At 41.8% G+C, this 19880-nt stretch overlaps 2 long non-coding RNA genes across 3 annotated transcripts; both read left to right on the forward strand.

Moving 5' to 3' along the window:
• The first annotated feature begins 1295 nt into the window (after positions 1-1295).
• Positions 1296-15771, forward strand: LOC114778585 (uncharacterized). Of its 2 annotated transcripts, none has more exons than XR_003746409.1 (3): positions 1296-1352; positions 15205-15316; positions 15533-15771. It is a non-coding gene; the product is annotated as an uncharacterized LOC114778585 (long non-coding RNA). The 2 variants fall into 2 exon arrangements; XR_003746408.1 differs by lacking the exon at positions 1296-1352 and adding an exon at positions 15052-15102.
• LOC114778586 (uncharacterized) lies at positions 2877-5993 on the forward strand. The gene is made up of 4 exons (XR_003746410.1): positions 2877-2926; positions 3686-3817; positions 5052-5271; positions 5939-5993. It is a non-coding gene; the product is annotated as an uncharacterized LOC114778586 (long non-coding RNA).
• Positions 15772-19880: the final 4109 nt, after the last annotated feature.

Genomic DNA, 19880 nt, shown 5'->3' on the forward strand with positions numbered 1-19880 from the left:
CAATGATAAATAACTGTACATAACAGAAGCAGTAAGGTGCATACTTTTAAGAAGTGTGTGGGGTGATAGTGGTTGATTTGGAGGGATGTCAGGAGATCAAAAGAAGAACAACTTTGAGAACCAAGGTGACCTTCCTTCTCTGTGTCCTGCAGCCGAGGGCATCGAAACCGGCATTTGGAGGGGAGCTACTCAAAGGCAGAATTCAAAGGGTGTGAGGGGTCTTTAATGACCCTAAGTTAGTCAGTCCAATAATACAGCGCTCTTTATCCGATTTGCGTGCTGCGTGCTGGTGGAATGGAACCAGCACATGATTGAGAATGATATGACACTCTCTATGAAGGAGTAGTAAAAAGTCTGTAAAATATATTTCCTGATTCCAGAGGATTTGATCTGCCTAAGGAGGTTTTGCTGTTGATGACACTTTCTGAGAAACCCCTCTGTATTGCAGGAGAACTTCAGCAGGGGGTCGAGGATGGTGCCCAGGTATTTACAGTACAGGCCAAAAGTTTGGACACACCTTCTCATTCAATGTACTTTTTTTATTTTCATGACCATTTACATTGGTAGATTCTCACTGAAGGCATCAAAACTATGAATGAACATATGTGGAGTTATGTACTACAATGAAAACATGTTTTACATTGTAGTTTCTTCAAAATAGCCACCCTTTGCTCTGATTACTGCTTTGCACAGGCTTGGCATTCTCTCGATGAGCTTCAAGAGGTCGTCACCTGAAATGGTTTTCCAACAGTCTTGAGTTCCCAGAGGTGTTTAGCACTTGTTGGCCCCTTTGCCTTCACTCTACGGTCCTGCTCACACCAAACCATCTCGACTGGGTTCAGGTCCTGTGACTGTGGAGGCCAGAGCTTAATACTTGCAATTTCATTGTCCACTTTGTCCACCAACACTATTTAAACCTGCACCACTAGTCCATCTTAAAAATTGAAGATTATATTTTAGTACTTTTTAACAGCAATGTACAATTAGATAACTAACTTTGCTAACTTCTCCTGGTTTTCTGCTCAAAGGATCCAAAATATGCAGATGCAACCTCAAGTGCAGAACCCAGAGACGTTTCCCATGATATTAGAAGACAATGCTGTGAAGGGACAACATGGTAGACCGTATACGGTAAACTATAGACCAACTCCTGATGCTCTGCAGGCATCATGGAAGCGCTTACAAACTGTTGAGAATTTGCCTGCTAATGTTTACTTTATTACAGTGTAATACAATTTAAATTTGGTACAATACATTAATGTTGATGTCCTGTGTTTCTTGTTGCCTGGAACAGGTCATCAGCCAGGAGAGAGACATCCGCGCCGGAGACAGAATACAGGATGCAGCGAGAGGTCAGTACACCACCCGACATCCCCAGACCAGGAAAAAGGTCCACTGGTCCGAATCTTGGACTCAACCAATCAGTTCCTCCACTCTTGTCTGTCCCCGTGCAGATCAGCGGTATGTCATGCTGCACCGTCCCCAATTCAGGCTGAACTTTTTCCCTCCTCTTTTGCGCTACGTGGAGCAAAATGAGGAAACTCTGAGTGCGCTGGCAGCGGTGGGGTCAGTGAAGGTGGACTGCAGTTTAAATGGAGTAACCTTAAAGATGCAGTTTTTTTATTCTGGACGACAGTGAGCTTAGATTTCCATGTTTTTGTAAGATCTGCAGCATGGGAACGCACATAAAAACCATACAGTACCCACACTAAAGTATCACTGACAATTTGCTATATCGAAGGACTCAGGCTCCTTACCTGTATAAAATACAACTGGAAGACAGAAGTGTTGCTGATTGATGAGCTCTGGAACCCTTTTTTTAATGGACATGCCCAAAATGAAACGGAGAAAACTATAAGTATTCATTTCAACTAATTACTGTTGTTCTGGGACAGTTTTGAAAATCAAATTTCAATCAAAAGTAAAACTAAAATGAAAACATGAATATAACTATTTTCTATTCCAATAATCTCTGGAATAAATGCACTGTATACACATTATTGTGTGTCATGGCATTGCATTTTTTTTGGATGTGAGGCACCGTGGCGCCTGGCACTTTCTGCAGTGTAGACGTGTTTTCACCCTATAGATTCCGCATCCTGCAGTATCCCGTCGCCGCTTGGCAGAGAGGTGGGTGTACAAAATATATGAAGTAAAAAATTTTATCATGTAACTGATTTGAAATAAACAATACTGTACTCAGCAATTCAACAAAGAACATCAAGTATAGGGAGAAAACATAAAAAATATATGAATAATCTTTCTTTAATAATAAATTCTAAAACAGAGAGTACATACCTTTCAGAAGAAGGGATCTGAAAATGCCTCAACCTCTTCTGCACACAGGAGATCCTCTTAATCAGATGAAGATTGAACAGTGCAAATAGCTGGACTGCTGTGTTGCACCAGAATGTCCAGCACCTCCTCAGTCGTAAAAAACTTGCTTCTTTGCTGCGCCATCATAGTTTGGTCTTCTTTCAGAATCTACAGAAACAGCGACGCCTGTCTTGTGTTGTGGACTGTTTTGCCTGTAATTCTGTACAATACGCGCAGGCATATCTCACGATCGCATTGATCGATTTGAATAGTTTGTTTTAATCGTCTGAGCCTGTAGAATCGTGGGAGCATTTGTGGAAATAACTCCATCAACACCATTCACCACACACCATACTTTCGGGCATGAAGGCTGCATTAAGGCTGCTGATTTATTTGGAATTTTTTGGTGAAGTTCGTTTATGTGCGTGTCTTTGGAATTGTGTTTTGTTTAGGTAGTTTTGATTTAAAGCCTTATTTAAAGGAGGCTAAATATTTTTTTTTCTTTGAATATATGTGGTTATCACAATTTTTTTCATGTCCTGTTACTCTGTGGGATGATGAGTCTCAGCTTGTGGAGAAACTACAGCAGCAGATGCTGGATCAGGAAGAGGTACGCCTGCGTGAACGCTTGCTTGTGTTCTGTTCTGTAGAAACCACCTACTTTCTGAAAATGCTGAGTGATTTTTTATTTTACACACACAAACACTTACACGTGTAACTAAACTCAGAGTCAATGACTTTAAGGATTCCATACAGCACGCCATCATATTTAAACGTCTCCTGAGGTAATTAATTTTTTTTGCTTTTATATCGGTCTTGTTGGTCCCCTAATACTGAATCTAAAGTCTCTATCTGAAATTGAGCCTTGGTGCAGAATAACTACTTTGATCCAGTCCCACAATGAGATTTCCCCATGATGTGCCGTTTCCGTGTCTGTAGCTTTAAGGAAGCAGCCCCGTATTCAGAAGGTTGTCGGTTCAAATCCCGATCCGCGAAGGTGCCACTGAGGTGCCACTGAGCAAAGCACCATCCCCACACACTGCTCCCCGGGTGCCTGTCATGGCTGCCCACTGCTCACTAAGGGTGATGGTTAAAAGCAGTGGGTAACACACTCACCTATGAACCAGAAGACACAGGTTCAAACCCCTCTTGCTACCATTGTGTCCCTGAGCAAGACGCTTAACCCTGAGTTATCTCCAGGGTTACTGTCCCTGTAAATACTGATTGTAAGTTGCTCTGGATAAGGGTGACTGATAAATGCTGTTAATGTAATGTAATGTAATGAATTTGTGCTCAACGATCTCTTCACTTTCACTTCAAATTTTAACCAAGCGTATGGTTCGTACGCTCTGTGTATCTGTGACTTCAGGATAAGACCGAGGTTGATGAGCGAGTGGGAAAAGATGACCAAGGTGGCAAGGAGTTGTGTCTGGGCTACAGAGAACTGCAGAGGGAGTGTAGAGTGAGACACGCATGGGCCAGAACCATTCATACACAGTGGGTACGGAAATTTTTCACTCTTTGTTATATTGCAGTCATTTGCTAAAATGATTTAAATACATTTTTTCCTCATTAATGTACATACAGCACCGTATATTGACAGAAAAATACTGATATTTTTGCAGATTTATAAACAATGAAAAACTGAAATATCACATGGTCCTAAGTATTCAGTATTTAGTAGAAGTGTCTTTTTGATCTAATACAGCCATGAGTCTTTTTGGGAAAGAACAAAACAAGGTTTTCAAACCTGGATTTGGGGATCCTCTGCCATTCCTTCTTGCAGATCCTCTCCAGTTCTGGCAGGTTGGATGGTAAACTCTGGTGGACAGCTAATTTTAAGTCTCTCCAGAGATTCTCAATTGGGTAAGTCAGGGCTCTGGCTGGATCATTCAACAGGCACAGAGTTGTTGTGAAGCCACCCTTTCGTAATTTTAGCTGTGTGCTCAGGGTCATTGTCTTGTTAGAATGCTGCTACCACCATGCTTCACTGTTGGGACTGTATTGGACAGGTGATTCTGCGTTTCTGAGCACTCTGGAGAAGGTTTTTGTCCAGGATATCCCTGTACTTGTCACATGACTCAATCATGTGACTAGGAGCAACACGGAAACGAGGTAACGTGTGCCCTATAAATTGACGAGAGAGCAGCTGCCGGCTGCTCGGTCATTGATTGGCACTTGTGTCAGACCCGGCTCCGCACTCCTCGAACCAAGTAAGCCCGTTCCAGTTTCTCTGTAACCCCGACACCTGATCTCCGTCCTGTCGCCCCGTTCTGTCCTGTCCTGTCCTTTTTGCCTTAGACGCGAACGACAATATCAGCGTGGTGTTGCGGCTCGCGCCGCCCGCGTTCGCAGAGTAACGCGGAGGAGCTTACCTGCCTCCGTGCGTCCCGCAGCACCGAGGTCTCTCGTCTCCTCCTACACGCCTCTCTCATTCTGGTCCCGGTTCGCGTGTCAGTACTTGGCTGCATTTCTCTTTCCCTTGATTGCAACCAGTCGTCTTCCCCTGCAGATGCAAAACCGCCCCACTGCATGATGCTGCCACCACCATGCTTGGGACTGGATTGGACAGTGCCTGGTTTTCTCCACACATACCTCTTAGATTTAAGGCCAAAATGTAGAAGCTTCTGGCAGGCCACTCTGCCATAAAGTCCCGACTTGACTTTCTACAACTTTCTTCCATCTTCTGACTGCATCTTTGGGTTCTTCTTTACCTCTCTCACCAACGCTCCCAGTGCCAGAAGGGACGCCCACCCAGCCTGGAGAGGTGGCCATTTCTGCATCAGGTGACCTCATCTCACCAGCAAAGACAGGTTTCACAGAAAGCGGGTGGACATCCTGAAAGGAAGCATTCTGGCCAAGAACCTCCTGAAGAACCGCATGGTCCATGTTCTTTGTGAGGCCACGACAGCTGCTTGCCCACTATCAAGGCCACCCTGTCAGCAGCATTCATTGGTACATGTATCCCAGTCACATACCTAGATTAAATTTGCCTGTGACACCCAGTTTTTACTTCCTTTTTTTTCTTTTCAAGTGTCCTTCCATCTTATACAGACATAATGCATTTAAACCTTAATGAAAACGCACACCTAAACATTAAACTTGAACTTGTGTTTGCATCACACATATCCCAGAGTAGACCGATGCAGCAGTGACGTCTATGCCATATTCTCTCCTGACACTGTCCAGATGTCCTGACACTTATGAGTTCAACATATTGGATTTATGAGAATCTAGGATTTGCTCAGGGTTACTGTAATCTGCTATTAAAAAAAAAACCCACAAATGTTTTGTGATTAACATTTAAAGTTGAGAATGTAGAAATCCAGACGTTCCAGTAATAACTTCACATACATTACAGGCCAAACGTTTGGACACCTTCTCATTCAATATGTTTTCTTCATGACCATTTACATTGGTAGATTCTCACTGAAGGCATCAAAACTATGAATGAACACGTGGAGTTATGTACTTAACAAAAAAGGCACCTAATACTGAAATAAGACATCCACATTCTTTTGTGTTATTTTAATGCTTTAGTAATATTAAATATGAATGGAGGATGAATGCCTCTGGAAAGTTAAATGAAAAAAAAACCTTATGCCTCTTTTTCTATTTGTAGCTGTGGCACCTAATACCCCCACAACTCATCTCCTTACCTCATCTCCTGCCCGGCTCCTCGCTGCAGCGCACACCTCAGCCTGCACATCACCATGGTAACCAGATGCTTGCTACTCTTTTCCACCGGGTTCTGGTGCGTGCCGCTGCCTGCTACTGAACACTTTCACGTACCTGCCAGTTTTTTTGCACACAACTTTGGGTTTTCCTGTGCATCCTGGAACCCTGCACCTTCCCTTCTTGTCAAACATTATTGGCTAGTGGACATTGGCCATGTGGACATTTTGGTTTGGAATGGGTGACGTGGTGCTGTCTGTAGTGCACAAGAACACCCGTAAGACTGTTGATCATGTTGGGGCCAATCAGTAAATGTTCATTAAGACAGGTACCTTTGTGTTTGGCGGAGCAGTCGAAGACCACACGTAACCTGTCAGGGAGTCCGATATCATCAGTCTCTTCTGCATCACCTCTTTCGATGATGTCATTCATGTATTTCATGTAATCCTCCTTGTATTTTTCGTCTTTCATGAGTTTGCGTTTGAACTGGTTTGGTCTGTTTTCAGCAAGTTTGTGGCTTTTCTCTAAATGGCAATGGCATCTCCAAATGTCCCTTTTCCATCTGTGTTATGCCTTGCTCAAGCTCTCTTTGAAATCTCTTTCCAGAGCAAGTATTGCATCTGTTGGAGTGGAGTGAGGGATTTCTTTAACTGTGACTCTGTGGCAGAGGCTGCTGTCTATATCCGTTTCAATGTACAGTGCTGAGTTGCCTACTATGCTCCATCCTAAGTCTGTGCGAATAGCATAGGGCTCACCATCTTTTCCTAAGATTACTTGTTTAGGTGCAAGAGCTCTGGGACAGGTATAACCTATAAGGAGACTTACTTCACAACTGAGGAGTGGAGGGATCTCATCTACAATAGGCAGTAAATGACTGTTTGGCTGTTTCACATGTGGGTATGTGTTCCCTGTTAGCAGGTAAGCAGTCCTTGGAGTATGCCGTGGGGAGCTTTATGACTGTGGCTGAGTTATAAACTCTCACCAAGAGATCAGACACCCTTCCACTACTTATGACAGCATTTTTACCCAGCATGTTAGTCAATTTCAGCTTTACTGGACAAACATCTGCCTGCAGCTCATGCGTTACATCCTGATCCACAAAGACAGCATCGCTCTGAGTGTCTAATAATGAATAGACCAATTTTTCCTTGAGTGGAATTTGTGGTGGTTGACAGCCATACTGGGACTGTCATTGAGGTGCTGACGGTCTGTTCTGATCTGGCAACATTAAGTGACATGGCTGTTGCAGTTTCAGGTGATTTGCATTCTCCGTACTCACACGTGTTTGTCTTTGCAAACTGTTACTGTAATTTTCATCATGAAGACACACAGGATGTCTCTTTGTGCAGGTTTCGCAAGTGAGGCGGCGTCTGCAGTCCATAACACATATTTCTCTCACATATTTCTTTCTATTTTCTAGAGACATCTTTAAGAAGTCTGGGCATTTGTGAAGCTTATGTGCGTCCTGGCACAACATGCATGGGGAACTGTTAGGTGTGTTTGTTATTGTCGGTTTGTCACGTTGTACAGTTGCATTTGTGTTAAATACACCTGCTTTATTCCCTCTGATTACCCTTGTAGTCTTTTTATCAATTTGTTTCAGTGCGGCGAAGTGCATGAATGGATGTGACTGGGTTGCTTCCGCTTCTAGGAAGGAAGCAAAATCACAGAAACTTGGAAACTCACCACCCTCCATTAAAGTTTTTGTTACCTGTCTATTCCATCTTGCATTTATCCTGTCCAGTAGTTTGTGCTACAATCTTTGATTTTCTTCACAGTTGTTGAGTATTTGTAATCCCTTTACGTGAGGCATAGCAAGCTTGCATGCATTTATGAAATCTGCAAGGTTCCTTAATCCATCAGCGTCTCTGGACTGCACCTTTGGCCAATTCGATACCTTCTCTCTAAATGCCTTTTGTATCATGAATGGTTGACCGTATCTTTGGTTTAGTATATCCCAAGCATCATTGTATGCCTCTTCATCGTAAGAATGCACTTAACCTGGAACACCGAACAGGTTCCAACGTTTATCAGACGGCCTTATCCAGAGTACTTTACAGTCAGTAGTGACAGGGACAGTCCCTGGGTAAAGTATTGTTAGTATTCCATATTGACTTTAACATTGACTAACTCATCACTAACTCACTCTTCTCTTTTCTCTATCCTTCACCATCCACTGTGGTGGACAGAGGATGAAGGTGGATGCTGTAATACAGCTGGACCTAGATGTGACATAGTCACCGAATGCCACACGTCACATGCCACGAAATATATGGCGGTTTGTGATTTGCTTCTTTACCTGCTATAACTGATCTATGCGACGGTTTAAGGCCAAATACATTAAGCCCTTTGTGTACTGGGCCAGTAATATTTTCATCTGATGGTTTTCACTACTTTAATTTAAATACAATTATGTTAATTTTTGTTCATCATCTAACCTTTGGTTTTCCACATGTTGAAAGATAAAACACACTTAAAGATTTGAACATTTTATTTTTTCTTATTTAGATGTCATTTCTTCCACAAACAGGAGAGCAGTAACGCATCAGGTCTAGACGATGTCTCCTCTTCCGCCCTCAAAACCTGTGCTGACCAGCTGGCTCCAGGTTTCACTCACTGACTGTGAGTACTGCGGCTCCTCAGGGACGTGTCTTCTCACCACAATTTTCCAGGACCGTCTACAGAACCGCTGAAATGGGTGGGCCAGAGGAACATAAAATCAGGCAAGTGATCAATATTATTAGCATTAACAGCTTGTTTTATAAAGCAGTCACCTGCTGGGGGTGAAGGTAAATCACGCTAGATTAGGGAATAGCCTCATGTAATGCATATGAGCAGTAAGCAATTAAACGTATATTAAACATTTAGACACTAGATAAGCAGCCATTCTGAAAACAGACTCCACAGGGAGTTGAACCCCGCCCTGATCCTGAAGGTCAGGTGTGCCACCACCGGAGCCTTTTTTTTGGCTTTAATTTTTTTCTACTACTGTTAATTATTAAACTGTTTAATGAACTACAGGTAAAATTAGTGCCAATTCATGTCCAATTCATCTCCAATTGGCCTAGTTGTTTTGTGGGGGAAACCGGAGAACCCGGAGAAAACCCACGCTGACACGGGGAGATACATGCAAATGTGCAAATCTCCACACAGAAGGGACCGAAACTCAGATCTCCTTGCTGTGAGACAAGGTGCTAACCACAATGTCACCGTGCCGCCCGTCACTAAATACTTACCTTCATACTTACCTTCATGCTTACCTGTACTAGTGATCACTATTGGTGCTGCTAGTGCTACTAATAGTGGTACTAGTAAGGTGGAGGGAGGAGGGACATCTCGAAATCCATGTCCCAAATGACAGGAATGTTGTTCAGCTCCTCCAAAAAATCCTCCAGACTGGCTTCTTGTTGGGGTCCGTGTGGACTGTCTGCTGCTGGGTCGCTGGTCATCATTTCCTCCTTCGTCTGGTCCTGAAGAATCCAGCGGTCCTCGTTGCTCTCAAACTCCATGGATGATGTGCTGGTGGAGGGCTGGTGAGCACTGGTGACACTGGGCAGAGGTGTGGCAGGACCATCCTGTACCTGCGGCCTGCTCCATGGAGGCAGAAAGCTCATCTCCACAGCCAGGTCCCAGATTCCAGGAACAAAGCTCAGCTTGTCCATCACATCTACCGGAAAAACAACCTCCTGAGTGTCTTCCTGCTGGGGTGGCTGTGGAGTAGCCTGCAGCTGCTGCATACAGGGAATGCTCCACAGCAGAGCTGGAGGGGAGTTAGTGTCCCTCACACATGCCCACGGTATACCTGAGAAGTACACTGACATGAATACATTGAGATATTTGGTGATAATTTACAGACTTTGATACCTTACAATGGACCATATATGTTTACTGCATACACAAATACTGGATTTACAGTGAGCTGCACCTGTGGTTTGTTTTTCTTATTGATCTTGAGTTATGAATTATGAGTAAAGCAGTAGAATACCGAAGAGAAAACACAGTATTATGTGGAGTTTCTTAATGTCTTACCAGTGTGAAGAATGTGAGTTGGTATTTTTGGCAGGATCCTGCGAGGTGGCCTTCTGGTGACTGGTGGCTCCTTGGTCTTTTTCCGAGGGCGGCCCATCCTTCACCTGGAAAAATCTCTCTATGTGTCCTAAAAAACAAAAGTGAGCAGGTAATAAATGATGCTAACCTAAGTTATACTAAGCTAAGTTTTGCTACGCTAAATTATGCTAAGCTAATCTCTCAACCATAAGCTAAAATTAAGAAACTACAAAATAAATTAAGAGTTATCAAGTCTAAACAGAAACACTAACTAATAACAGTGCTAAAACAATAAAAGAGGTTAGCCTTTAAAAAGGCTTTTGGTGTGAAAAGTAGAATTTTTTGTCTGAAGAAAGCAGGAGTAATAAAAATACAACTGGCTCCTTCAGTGTTGCCTAGCAACTGTATGTTGTAAACATATGTTCACATGGAACAGCACTGAGAAGCCAATCAGGAGCCACATATTTAAGCAGAAACATTTTCTCTATTCATATTTGCACCTTTGCATATTAGAACTGAAAATCTCTTTCTGGTCAAAATACATGTTTGATATATTTTTGAATAGTCAAATTATTTACATTTACTGTCCAAATAAATAAAATTTAGCAACATATAGCAACTGAATTTTATTTAGTTTAATTATTTTATTTTATTTTACTGTTTAATAATACTGCTAGAGGATGCATAGAGGTTCATTCTTGAAGAATATATTTTAAAATATATACTTTCAATGTTCATGAGAGGAAAAGCAACGATTTCTTATCTCCACTAGATGGCGGTAAAGATCTCACTCAATCATTTACAAGGTCTACTGATGTTTACTTAGACGTCAGTAGATTTATTTCTGTTTATTTAATATGGTGGCAACATTCACTCCTTTGAAACAATTGTGTCAAGCAAACATGTCTGGTGCCATCTTGTTTCTACTAGATGTGAAAGGCAGGTGGCACAGATATGAACTGGGTTGAAAGACACTGGGGTCCTAAGGATGTTAAAGGAACGGCCTGATTTGGTAACAATGCTGTTCCCCTCACTGTTCTTGACATGCAGTTAAGATTTATGACATTTTGGTTGAGACCTTTGTCAGAATTATATGTTGTAATTAGCGTTTACAACTCTTTTATGCTTTTACTGCTGTTTTAGATTCAGTATATTCATTGTTATGTACTTTCAGTCTTAAGTCATTCATAAATTGAGTTTCAAAAGATTTTGTGTGTTTTTGTGCTGTATTAGAGTTGACTGTATTAGACAATATGCATTACTGAATTCCTGACATCCTATTTGTACTTCAGGCAGCCTAAAGGAATGTTAGTCTGGGAATAGGTATTCCAGTTGTTCTACTGTTGAGTTGTAAACCTGTGCTTCACTCATAGAAACATCATGATTGGGCAGTCTTGCAAGCTCCTCTGGCGTAAGCTGCCGGGTTAACTGGACATCAGGGACTTCAATTCTGGCCACATCTGCCAAGTCTGGGCCATTGCACCATAAAGCTCATCAACCTAAAACAAAATTCTGCATCTCGATTCTGCATCATCACAGAGATGTTTCATGGTAAACACATCTAGCACATATGATAGATCACATTAAATTACATTAGCACAATCATTCTAAAGTCACAAGGACCTCTGGGTAGGGCCCCACAAACACACCCAAACACACCTTAATGAAAAATATATATTTGCGTGTGGCAAAAGTATGTGGAGAAAAGAATGCGGTTCTCTTCTTTTAGGATGTTTCAGGTGAACTGAATTCAGCTGGTATGGTGACTGGTTATTTTCGCATCTCAGGTAATGGAAGTTCAGTTCTCCTTGGAACCTGTTGAGATGAGTCTGAAGCAATGCTAAGAAAACCCAGCAATACCCTAAACTAAACAATACTAATACTTAGTGGTAGCAGCAATATTTGATTAATTCTTCCAGCTGAAAAAATATACAGCCTGTACAAAAATAGCTGATTAGAGCTGACATTATCAGTGTAAAAAGATACTGTAAACTGATCGACCACTTTTGTTGTTTTCCATGTACTCTGCTAAAGCAAAAGATTTGCAATTTAGTCATTTGTTAATAAAGGTGTCACGGGTGGGGCTGGACATGGCAATGAAGGAGGACACATTCGCACGATTTCACGCGACGGGTTTAATATAGACCACATACGAGACAAAGGAACATAAACACGCTCAATGACCCGACGGCGAACAGACACAAACAGGATAGCTTTATATGCTTTATACAATTATATAAATAGACACCAGGTGAACACGATCAGGGAACATTACACGAGAATAACATGAATCTCCGGTCCGGACCATGACAAAAGGATTGCATCAGCACTTTGGACATTGAATTGCCATTTGCAAAATGAATTTCCTTTTGAATAAATATGTAGAAAACCCATGGCAAAACGGAATGCAATTGAGTGAATTGTTATTATATTTTTTATTAAAAAACCTTGAAATGATCTAAAGATTACATCAGTTTACATGCACTAATTGAATATTGCATTGGCAATTGCCCATTGAACTTACATTTCAATAGTTGTGCTATTGATCAGAAAACCAAATTAAACTGGTTTTCTGATCATGACAGTGAGTGTACTGCAGAAGGCAAAATGGTCTAATGTGGTACTGGCAAGGTGTACCTAATAAAATGGCCGGTGAGTGTATAATGTCACTAAATATAAATGTATATATTTTTAATAATATTCAATATTATTAATATAATATTATTAATATAATAGCAATATTCAAGCTGGGGATCGTCATCATACATCATAGTTATATATACATATTTCACACGTGAAAAGCAGTAGCGCCTGTATTTCTCTCTTGTGGGAGTTTACTCAGAAATTTCCGAGGGCAGAACGACAATTGATTGGTTCAGAGACAGAACCAATCAAATCGTAGAGGAGGCGGGTCTAACGAAAGTGTTGGGGCAGGTGGGAGTTTAAAAGATAAATGTCTCTGTGGCAGGATCCGTGAATGGATTTTTCACTGCGCTTAGTTCAAAAGTAAGATTATTTAAAATGTATTTGATGTACAGGCTTTACTTTGAGAAATTGGTTTAAGGCTTTGAGCATTATTGTTTTGCTTAAAGCAGGTTAGCATTCACTTTGCATTAGCTATTAGCTAGCATTATTAGTAAACCAACCACGAAAATTCTGATGAAATGCTGATTTCTGCCTATTTATAACCAATTATGAAAATCAAAGTTTGCTGTAAAAACGGAGATATTATGTTTTTCATTTTGCCTGCAGCCATCACTTCAGGTCAAGTTTGGTATTTGAAATGGCTTTTTTGCTACATTATTATGATCTCTTATTAGTGGTGTAGGGTTTTGAAGGTCTGGGGAAGACTGTTTGTAGCAGTAGTTAATATTAGTAATGTAGGGCAAAGCTGTGCTGTCAGCATTATTACTGCTGGTGGTTCAGATTAGTTATACAGTAACGTTATTGCCCTCGAATAAAGAAGGTTAAAGCTCCTGGGGTGACACACAATAGAAATGTTCTGTATGTTGCGCTATGAACAATGATAAATAACTGTACATAACAGAAGCATTAAGGGGCATACTTTTAAGAAGTGTGTGAGGTGATAATGGTTGATTTGGAGGGATGTCAGGAGATCAAAAGAAGGATAGCTTTGGGAACCAAGGTGATTTTCCTCCTCTGCGTTTTCCAGTCAGCAACATCGGAGTCTGCGTTTGAAGGGGAGCCTGACAGCGTTCTTTTGCCGGTTTGTGTGCTGCGTGCTGGTGGAATGGAACCAGCAGATGATTGAGAATGATACGACACTCTCTATGAAGGAATAGTAAAAAGTCCGTAAAATGTCTTTCCTGACTAAAAAGGATATGAGCTGCCTGGTGACACTTTCTGAGAATCTCCTCTGTGTTGGAGGAGAACTTCAGCAGGGGATTGAAGATGATGCCCAAGTATTTATAATCCTCAACTAGCTCTACTGGCTTCCTGTGGATGGAGGTAACTGCTGCAGCCAGGTCCCCCTGCTTGGTGGTGAAGATCACCACCATCTCCTTGGTTTTACTGATGTCCAGTTCCAGACATGAGGTGTCACACCAGTCCAGAAACTCATGCAGAAGCAGACCATGGTTGTGTGAGGGGCCTGACAGTCTGGAGGACTGTGTCCTTGGCGTCCTTCACCGGGTGTCTGTGCCTGCAGTCATCTGTATATAAGATGAGGAGCAGAGGAGAGAGCCGACCAGGTGGCGGTATAACAGATGGCAGTATAACAGAGGTCAGAGAGAGTTTTGTTAAGCAGTACTCTCTGTGATCTGTTGGTCAGAAAGTCCAATATCCACAGGATTGTCTCGTTGTCCAGATGAAAGTTGGAGGAAAGTTTATTAGCCAGGATGTGGGGGTGCAGTGTGTTGAAAGCTGAGGACAAGTCAGCAAATAAGAGTCTTAGTGAAGAAATAGATTTATGTATACAAAGAAATTAGATCATTGATTTTCAGTTGTCAGATATAAATATATTTTTAATGTATTAATTATTTAAATTCTGGTTATTCATATATATGCACATATCAATACTGAAGACATGATCCTTACTAGAGCTTAATACTTGCAATGTCTGTTGCAAAAAGGTTCATTGTCCACTTTGTCCACCAACACTATTTAAACATGCACTACTTGTCCATCTTAAAAATTGAAGGTTATGTTTTATTACTTTTTAACAGCAATGTACAATTAGATAACTAACTTTACCAACTTTTCCTGTTTCACTGCTCAAAGGATCCAAAATATGCAGATGCAACCTCAAGTGCAGAACCCAGAGACGTTTCCCATGATATTAGAAGACAATGCTGTGAAGGGACAACATGGTAGACCGTATACGGTAGACTATAGACCAACTCCTGATGCTCTGCAGGCATCATGGAAGCACTTACAAACTGTTGAGAATTTGCCTGCTAATGTTTACTTTATTACAGTGTAATACAATTTAAATTTGGTACAATACATTAATGTTGATGTCCTGTGTTTCTTGTTGCCTGGAACAGGTCATCAGCCAGGAGAGAGACATCCGCGCCGGAGACAGAATACAGGAAGCAGCGAGAGGTCAGTACACCACCCGACATCCCCAGACCAGGAAAGAGGTGCACTGGTCCGAATCTTGGACTCACCCAATCAGTTCCTCCACTCTTGTCTGTCCCCGTGCAGATCAGCGATATGTCATGCAGCAAAGTCCTCAGTTCAGGCTGCACTCTTTCCCTCCTCTCTTCCGCTATGTGGAGCAAAGTGAGGAAACTCGGGGTGCGCTGGCAGCAGTGGGGTCAGTGAAGATGGACTGCTGTTTAAATGGAGTAACCTTAAAGATGCAGTTTTTTTATTCTGGATGACATTAATCGTCCATTTCAATGTTTTTGTAAAATCTGGCGCATGGGAACGCACGCTCCTTGTTGCTGGTGGGAACGCAAAGGCGATGCAGCTAGACTGCTCTGCCCCTTCCATTTGAACGCACTTATTATAGGGAACCTGTTGTCCCCAGCATGCGGATTAACCTGAGGGAGGAAGATAAACGGCGCTTCTGACCCCAAGAAGAGCACAGCAGGAGGACCCGTCCCTGCTAGCCCTGTTGGATTGAGCAAGATACGCCGTTAAGTACAAAAAACCATATACAGATACAGTACCCACCTTAAAGTATCACTGACAATTTGCTATATTGAAGGACTCAGGCTCCTGTATAAAATACAACTGGAAGACAGAAATGTTGCAGATTGATGAGCTCTGGAGCCCTTTTTAATAGTCATATCCAAAATTAAACAGAGGAAACAATTTTTTTTAACTTACTTGTGACTGTAGTTATTAATTCCAACTAATTACAGATGTTTTGGGACAGTTTTGAAAATATCACATCATATGTATATTCCCCATTTTTATGTTTATATTTTCCAATCAAAAGAACAACTTACAAAAAAAACTGGCTAAACAAGAACAAAATGTATTGATTTGAAATTTGAAAAATAATAAAAGTAATACTAAAACGATATAAAATAACTATGTTAAATTCCAATAATCGCTGGGATAAATTAACTGTATCCACATTATTGTGTATCATGGCATTGCTTGAAGCAGTTTTTTTTTTGACGTGTGGCTCCTGGCACTTTCTGCAGTGTTTTCACCCTTTGATCACCTCATCTTGCAGTATCTCATCGCCGCTTGGCAGAGAGGTGGGGGTAGAAAAAATATGAAGTAAAATGTATTCATTTATTAGCCAGCAATTTCGATTATATAACTAATTTGAAATAAACAATGCTGTACTCAGCAAATAAACAAAGAACATCACACAATTAGAGGGAGAAAACATAAAAAATATATAACTGAAAAAATATGAAAAATATTGTAAAATAAATTATACAACAGAGAGTACATACCTTTCAGAAGAAGGGATCCGAAAATACCTCAACCTCTTCTGCACACAGGAGATCCTCTTCATCAGATGAAGATTGAACAGTACAAATAGCTGGACTGCTGTGTTGCACCAGAATGTCCAGCACCTCCTCAGTCGTAAAAAACTTGCTTCTTTGCTGCGCCATGATAGTTTGGTCTTCTTTCTGAATCTACAGAAACAGCGGCGCCTGTCTTGTGTTGTGGACTGTTTTGCCTGTAATTCTGTACAATACGTGCAGGCATGTCTCACGATCGCACTGATCGATTTGAATGGTTTGTTTTAATCGTCTGAGCCTGTAGAATTGTGGGAGCATTTGTGGAAATAACACCATTCACCACACACCATACGTGCGGGCATGAAGGCTGTGTTACAGTATGTTACGTCCCTGGTCTAGGGTCAGGGTCATAACAAATGGGACATAGGAGCAGCAACAACACTTATGGCTAACCGTTTATTACAAACAAGGACATTGAAACAACAAAACACACACAAAACAGGTCTGGGCAGTCTAAGTTATTCTTGTCTTCTGGTCACAATCCTTCTTGCTTCACACCAACACTCTCTTCGCATCACCAACAACACTCTCTCCTCACACCACATCCTCCTCTTGTCCCAAAGCAGACGCCATTTTGAGTCCTCTTCCCTATTACAGCCCACCAATCATGGCAGGAAGTGGGAGGAGTCCAATCATGGAGCCACCTGCAACATTACGGAGAGAGAGAGACAGAAAGAGAGAGAGAGAGAGAGAGAGAGAGACACACAAACAGAACACACCCATACTCTGCCACGGGACGTCACAGGTAATGTCTTTGCCCTTTTTAGGCGTGCGGCAGGTGTGCGATTTTTACGCTGTGTATCGGGCTGCCGATTTATTTGGAATTTATTAATCGTCAGACATGGTCAAGCAGAGTTTTTTGGTAATATTTGTTTATGTGCGTGCTTTAAATGTGTGTTTTGTTTACGTAGTTTTGATATAAAATAATTTTTAAATAAATAAGTTTTTCCTTGATAAAATTGTGATAACCACATATATTCATTTCCTGTTTCTCTGTAGGATGATGAGTCTCAGCTTGTGGAGAAACTACAGCAGCAGGGGTGGGGCAGGGGTGGCCTAGCGGTTAAGGAAGCGACCCCGTAATCAGAAGGTTGCCGGTTCGAATCCCGAGCCGCCAAGGTGCCACTGAGGTGCCACTGAGCAAAGCACCGTCCCCACACACTGCTCCCCGGGCGCTGGTCATGGCTGCCCACTGCTCACTAAGGGTGATGGGTTAAATGCAGAGGACAAATTTCACTGTGTGCACCATGTGCTGTGCTGCTGTGTATCACATGTGACAATCACTTCACAATTTAATTTAATTTAATTTAGATGGTGGATCAGGAAGAGGTACGTTTACACCCGCCCACTCCCCGACACACCCACCCACTCCCCGAAGTCTTGTGTAAAAATCACCTACTTTCTGAAAATGCTGAGTGATTCTTGAGGTGATTATTTTATTTTTTTGCTTTTATATCAGTGTTAGTGTCCCCTAATACTGTATCTGAAGTCCCTTTGTGCATAATTACAACCACTTTGATCCAGTCCAAAAATGAGATTTCTGTTTGAATGTCTGTAGCTTTCAAATGCTAATGAGGAGGAGAGAGGCGGGACGAGGAGGGGAGCGACCTATAGAAGTTGAGTGGACATTAGTGGAAATGACATCATCACACCATTCACCAATTACAATGTCTGGTGCAGACAGTTTTAATTCTATTCATTATTCTAAAATCACTGTTTTTACAGCCTTTTGCATGAAGTAACTAAACAAATACATTTGTGCTCATTTTCAGAGAGCAACTGCAATGATGACATAAGGGAACAAATTCCAGATCAGACTGTTTGAACTGCCGCTCTCTTCTTCATCATCTGGAAACGACTCTCTTGCTGCTCATTTTTCTGTTCCAGCAACATCCTGAGTGTCGCAGATATGCTGGACAATCTAGGGATAAACTAAACATCTAGGTCACCATCCCACATGCCTCACATCCTCTTTGCATTGTGGTCTATCCATATCAGCTATGGCTCATGTTTTTCTTCAGCCAATTAACATTTATTTGTTCAATTTCAGGTTGACACTTTTTTTTGTGAAGTGATTGTCAATGTGAAACCACAGCACAGCACATGGTGACACAACAAAATGTGTCCTCTGCTTTTAACCATCACCCTTGGTGAGCAGTGGGCAGCCAGTAGTGCATGCCTGCAGGAAAGTTCCATTTGCACTGAGAGAGAAATTTGAGAAACAAACTTGCATGCATGGAAAGTTATTGAATGTTATAAAGGAAGATTGATGAACTGACTGATTGGGTGAGATCTCATACTGCAGAAGACAAATGATAAATTACAAATATGTTTGGATGCTAGAGATGCTGTGACGCTAGATGTGATTTCTTATTTTTCCTCTCCGCTGCTCTTAGTTCCCTTCGACTGCTGTGCAACGTCTCAGATAGCCAGAGAGCAGGGGGAGAAGTTCTTTTGGGTGTGGAAGAAAGAGGGCAGAGATGATCCATAGAAAGGAAAAGTGAGGAGAATGTTAGTGGTGGCTTCCAGGGGTAAGGAGAAGAACGAGTCAGAGATATGAAAGATGTGAAAGAGTGCAGGAAGGTGAGACCGAGTGAAGGTTATGTAGAATGAGTAATTAATGGTGGTCAGTCTTGGATCCGATAGGTAAAGTGAGGGTGAAGGACAGAATGTGGTGGTCAGAGATGTGAAGTGGACTGGAAGAAAGGACGGTAGGTGGAGACGGACGAATGAAGACCAGGTCCAGGTCCATTCCCTTTCCTCTTTTGTTGCTGTTGGCCCAGGATAAAGAGTGGAGATTAATGAGGCCCAATATATGGTGCGAGGCATGTAAGACATAAAATATCCGTACAGGTTGCATCAACAGAAAAAAATGCTCACATTCCCTTTAAATGTTAGTTACTTTTACCTGAGCATGCATGTCATATGAATAAGTGAAGCGCTATAATAAAATTTCATACTGCATCACATGAACTAATATAAAGTTATTCCGTCAGGTGTTTGTTTTTTTTCTAGCAAACTCCATGCAGGATTTCATGTGTCTTGCTCCGAGGAGAGGCTTTTGTCGGGCCACTCTTCCATAAAGCACTGTATATGGAGAAGATCCGTAGAGAGGATCGTGAGGTCCTGGACGTAGCTGAGTTGGTCACTGTAACATGGATGAGATGCTGCTGCTGGGGTCTCTGCTGTCTCCCACAGTGAAAACCCTCAGGTCTAGCAGAACTACATGATGGACCTCCTCCCTCCTGCTGTAATCCAAGACAAGTTGACAAGTTAGGCCTTATCAGGGCTCAAAATCAATAGAAATCGAACGAGAATTGCTGGTGTCTTCCTCCTGTAAGTCGCTTTGGATAAAAGCGTCTGCAAAATAAAGTAAATTAAAGTAAAGTA

This window comes from Denticeps clupeoides, unplaced genomic scaffold, assembly GCF_900700375.1.
Source record: "Denticeps clupeoides unplaced genomic scaffold, fDenClu1.1, whole genome shotgun sequence".
Taxonomy (NCBI): Eukaryota; Metazoa; Chordata; class Actinopteri; order Clupeiformes; family Denticipitidae; genus Denticeps; species Denticeps clupeoides.